The sequence below is a fragment of the Solanum verrucosum genome, unplaced genomic scaffold (assembly GCF_900185275.1).
Source record: "Solanum verrucosum unplaced genomic scaffold, falcon-dt-bn FXZP01000229.1, whole genome shotgun sequence".
NCBI lineage: Eukaryota > Viridiplantae > Streptophyta > Magnoliopsida > Solanales > Solanaceae > Solanum > Solanum verrucosum.
The window spans coordinates 6312655-6318654 of NW_026020011.1; positions in this window are offsets into that span (position 1 = coordinate 6312655).

Here is a 6000-nt window from a genome sequence, read left to right on the forward strand (position 1 = left end):
AAGGATGGATTCTAACCTGGATTTATACTCTGATACCACAATTGTTGGCACAAGAGACGAACAAAGATAATACAAAAGAAGAAAAGCAGAGATAAACTTGAGTATTTCTTATTTCTCAGAAAACTAGCGTACAAGATTATAAATAGCACTTGGAAAATAACAAACTAAGAGAGAAAATAGGGCACCATCCCATGACTTGCTTATTGACTAACTGCAACTAAATTAGGACTCCTAATGCTAATAAACTGAATACGTAAAAGGCTCCTAACAATACTGACAGTAACTTAGTGACATTCGAATAAGTCAAATAACACAAGTGTCATTAGATCAAATGTCGCTAATGGCTTAAGGGACATATACAAAGAGTGTTAATTGCCGCTAAAAATACATATTTAACAACAATTGAGTTATTCCGTTAATTAATTGCCGCTAAAAATCATGTAGTGTTAGTACAATAATTCAACTGAACTGACCCTTTATTTGAAAGGATTTTGAGGTGATATGGATTTTGATGTTGATCGACATTTTTTCATCAAAAAATTACGTTTTAGTTATAATAAAAATATTTTTTTGATATATATATATCCAAAAAGTTGTTTTGAGGTTATAGGGAATACATTGGGACCTCAATGGGCCATAAGTAAGGACATCAAAATATTAGCTGAAAGAAAAATAGGTGTATTTATTAGTTCAGTTCATTTACTAAGCCGACTCAAGCTCCTCAATACTATGTATAAAAATTATAGAAATTAGCGATAAATAAAATTTATTGTTGAAGAGTAAAAGTTTATTTTGACAAGAGAATAGTGACAAGTGATAAAAAAAAAATCTTGTTTGTTACAGAATATTTACTGATAAATTAGAAATAATTTCGTAGCTAATTCATTTTTTAAAAGTTATAATAGTAGTAAAGTGATGGATTCAAATATAGATTTTTAATAATAAATCTCTCATTGATTACTACATTATAACATATTTAGTGTAGGTTTATAAAATAGAGTTAGGCGAAAATAGAGTGTACGTGCATCGTATTCCTACCTCAGAAGTAGAGAGGTTGTATTTGATAGATATTTGGCTTAAGAAAAAATAGTCTAAAAGAGAAAGACCGCAAGAAACAACAGATAATAAAAAAATTAGTAGATAGTAACAGAATGGAAAGTACAGTTAAATAATATAACAATCGAGGTACAAAAAATAATAGTAACAAAAAATAACAAGAACTTTTCTGCTGCGGTTTATTAGGACTACTCAACCTACCGGCACTTTGTTTGCCCAAGAAAAAAAGATGCATTTATTAGGACTACTCAACCTACCGACGCTTTGTTTGGATGGTTGTTACGTATTGTTTCATAATGTATTATATTGTGTTATATTGTATCGTATTATATTATTTTAATGCATATAATGTTTGAATAGATTGTATTCAGGTGCAAACCTAGAGGTTGCCGAGGATTACCGAACCCCCTCAACAAAAAATTATGTTATATATTTAAGATATTTTTGAGATTTAATACTAAATATATCAATTAATAAGGATAACATGCTAAAATAGTGATCATGTCAGTCATTGTTTTCTAATGAGTGTATCAGATTCAAATTTGACAAATAGATTAGCGTAGGTGAAGAAAAAAGGGAAATGGGAAATCGTACTATAAGGTGGGAGGTGAAAATTCGTATAATCTATTTTTGTCACGGGGCATTAAATATGTGAACGTGATACCAATTATGTTTGTACAAATCACGATTTTTTCCAAGGTGGTTCAAAAGTTGGGAATTCCAGTATTTTTCACATGTCATTTCTTGTTTTAATATTTACAACAAGACGAAGAAAAAAATCACAAGTCCGGTTGCTTTCACTAGTTTCAATGCTTAGCTGTAAAGGAAATACACACTACTTATAAAGTACTCCCTCCGTCCCTATTTACTTGTCCATATTTCCTTTTTTAGTTGTCCCTATTTAGTTGTCCATTTTGACAAATCAAGAAAGGACAACAAATTTTTTCCTATTATACCCTTATTTACACTTCTTGAAAATTGTAAAAGTGTATGTTGTTTCCCTCCAATTTATTTCACTTGAATTCAAATAAGTGGTTGTAATTTTGAAGTGAAAAATTGTCATAAGGGTAAAATTATAACTTCACTGTGCTAATCATTGTTGTCTTAATCTGTGTGCCATTTCTAAAGTGGACAACTAAAAAGGGACGGAGGGAGTATGTGATACTTACCTCCTTCACGTGGTTTGTAGGCTGTTACCACATAGTAACTATCTGAAGGATTGAGAGTGTGACAAAGATTTTTTTTTTTGGTTTTTTATTCGGTGTCTGATATCCATATTAGAATCTGATTAAATTTAGATTTGCGCCGGGAAGTCCCACATTGGGGGAGAGGGGGGGTTAAAGCGCTCTCTAATAAAGGTGACTCTGTACCCAAGAGGACTCAAACCCAAGACCTTTTGGTTAAGAATGAAAGAGTACTTATCACTCCACCACAATCCTTGTTGGTGAGATTGTGACAGAGGTTATAACTGCGGAGTGTTATCCTAGAGTTCTAAAAAGAAAAGAAAATAAATTAATTAGTATATTAATTATATTTATTTAATTATGTTTTCATCATGGTTTTATCTAAAACAAACTATAAAAAAATAAGTTTACTTGATTATTTATTCTACACTTTATTTGGACAAACTTTGAAAACTTTACATGATAGGGAATTAGGGATTAATGAGACCTCAATGGGCCATATGTGAGGATCAGTGGTGGGTAGAGCCACTTATAGGTGTGGGATAGTGATAGATACTTCATCGTCGGAAAATTATATTGCGTATTAGTTAGAATAAAAATATTTTTTGTCATATATATTACATACGGACACATTTTAACTTTTACATGATTTTACTTCTTTATATTTTAGCATACCTTAATTAATATTCTTGCTCCGCCACTAATGAAGACATGCCAATTTATGTATTTATCGAAACATCAATTCAAAGAAAAATAAGTAAACTCCTTAATTATTATGCATATAAACCTATAAATAACGACAAATAAAAGTTATCGCTAAATTTCAAGTATTACACCTTAAGCTGAACTAGATCTTCAAAAAGATAATGAAGAAAAAGAACATGTGAAAAATAATGTTGAAAAGGATATATTGGGGAAGATATATTTTCAATAATGCAACCAAGCAAGGGGGGAGCCACTATATTGTCAGGGGTTGCGAACTCCTTTCGATGGAAAATATTATTATTTATATATGGTTAAAATTATCTTTTAGGTATATACAGTAGATGTCGAACCCCATTTAACTAGTTCATGTGTTTACTTCTTCAGATTTTGAACCCTTTATTTAAAATCATGACTCCACCACTGCAACTAAGTGTATGATTGTCTCACATAATGTTTTTATCTAAAATAAACTATAAAATAATATTTTTACTTATTAATTAGGTATTCTAACACTTTATTTGGGTAGACATTGAAACGTTAGTACAATAATTTAACTCAACTAACCGTTTATTTAGAAAAACTTGATAACGTTAGATACAAGAATCAAATAACATGTGAATTTAACTTTAAAATGTTGTCTTGAGGTGATGATGGGAATAAATTGGGACCTCAATGGGCCATAGCCCATACGTAAGGACATCGAAATATTAACTCAAAGAAAAATAGGTGTATTAATACTATATATAAAAATAATAGAAATTAGCGATAAATAAAATTTATTGTTGAATACTAAAAATTTATTTGACAAAAGAATAGTGACAAGTGATAAAAAAAAAATCTTATTTGTTACAGAATATTTACTGATAAATTAGAAATAATTTCGTAGCTAATTCATTTTTTAAAAGTTATAACAGTAGTAAAGTGATGGATTCAAATATAGATTTTTAATAATAAATCTCTTATTGATTACTACATTATAACATATTTAGTGTAGGTTTATAAAATAGAGTTAGGCGAAAATAGAGTGTACGTGAATCTTATCCCTACCTCAGAAGTAGAGAGGTTGTATTTAATAGATATTTGGCTTAAGAAAAAATAGTCTAAAAGAAAAAGACTACAAGAAACAACAGATAATAAAAAAATTAGTAGATAGTAACAGAATGGAAAGTACAGTAAAATAATATAATAATTGAGGTACAAGAAATAATAGTAACAAAAAATAACAAGAACTTTTCTACTGTGGTTTACATCCCCTAGAGAATGACGAAAAAGAACATGTGAAAAATAATGTTGAAAAGGATATATTAGGGAAGATATATTTTTAGTAATGCAATAATTGTCTGATCGTTTAATATAAAAGTTTAATTTAATTTGTTAAAGAAATTAGTATAATATTTATATTTAGTTTTCATCATGTTTTATCTAAAATAAATTATAAAATAATATTCTTACTTAATTATGCACACCCTCCGTCCCTTTTTATATGTCATTTCTTTCTATAAATAGTTGAATCACAATACTTGTCATTTTATAAAATTTATGCATAGATTACCATATTTTGCTTATCATACCCTTGATAAAGTAGTTAATTAATCTTGAAAATGTATTCATCATTTATTATAAAGTTGATTTAAGAAAAACATTAAATAAGAATAAAAGGATAAAAGTTACATCATTTCTTAATGCAAGCAGAGGCGGATCTAGGATTTGGAGGTCCTGGGTGCCACAATGTTCAAGTAAGATAAGCAGGTCGGTTGCTTTAATTTTGGGTTACAATTTGAGTCTTTTGTCTTTTTTCGATTTTTATAAACAAATCGATCAAACATGCATGTTAGTAATATTTTCTTTTCGATATTATAATATTAAAGATAACTAAACAATTCAATTTTTATTTCTTTTTAGGAATTAGTGGCCTTATTCTTTGAGGAAAAAATAGATTTTTCACACTAAAATTTGAACTTGTATAAACTATCTAATAGTGTTAACTTAATATATTTAATATTTCATTGACTTTATGTGTTGTTGCAAATATATAACAAAGAGAATAAAAATTTTAGTTTCAAACTAGTCATCTTACTTAGCAGGAACGTCGGTGAAGATCCAAAGAACCTTTAAATTAAAAGAGTTCTAATAATAATATTCATCATTTTTAAACATATATTTTTATAAAACTACTAATAATATATTCTTAATAATATTTATGTCACATTCATAATTCAGTACTCATTAATTGATAAAGAATAAACACACAACACTCATATCAAGAGATTAATAATTAGTGAAAGAGAAAATGAAAAAAAAATAAGAATTAATTATGGTGAATAGGAGTCAATTTGAATTAATAAAAAATATTAGTAAATAAATAAGAATGAATGGAAGGAAAAGAAAAAGCCTTCACACATTAATGAAAAAGACAAAAAAAAAAAAGGGGGGGAAAGAAAGAAAGAAAAAGCTCCAAAAAATTAATGTTGCCCGTGTCGTGTGGCGAATTATCTGCTTTACCAATTGAACCATTCACCATTTTGTTTAGTGGTTGGCAAAGAAAATATATATTACTTTATTTTATATATATATATACTAGTAAAGAAAGCCCGGGCAGCAACATTAATAAAGTTATATTGTTATTTTCTCCGTCCCATATTAGATGAGAATCTTACTAAAAATATTTTTTTCATATTATTTGAGCACTTATTAAATTAGGATAGAATTAATTAATTCTTTTCCATTTTACCCCTACAATTAATATGACCATTCCTATATTGTATGTGTATTTTTTGTAACTCATTTCAATGTGCATTGATATAAACAAAGGGAAAAATGGTGAAGTCTTCCAATTTATTAATGATTTCTTAATCACCGTGTAAAGTTGGAAGTGCCCATCTAATATGGAACGGAGGGAGTATAGTTTATGTATTGTTATGAAATTAATAAAGATTGTTATAATATATTTTGCTCATAAGTGAGCTAATATAGAAACTTATTTGTCATTTGTCTTTTTAATTTCAATTTTAAATAGCAAATAAATGTAGCGATAAGATTGAGGGTAGAAATGAAG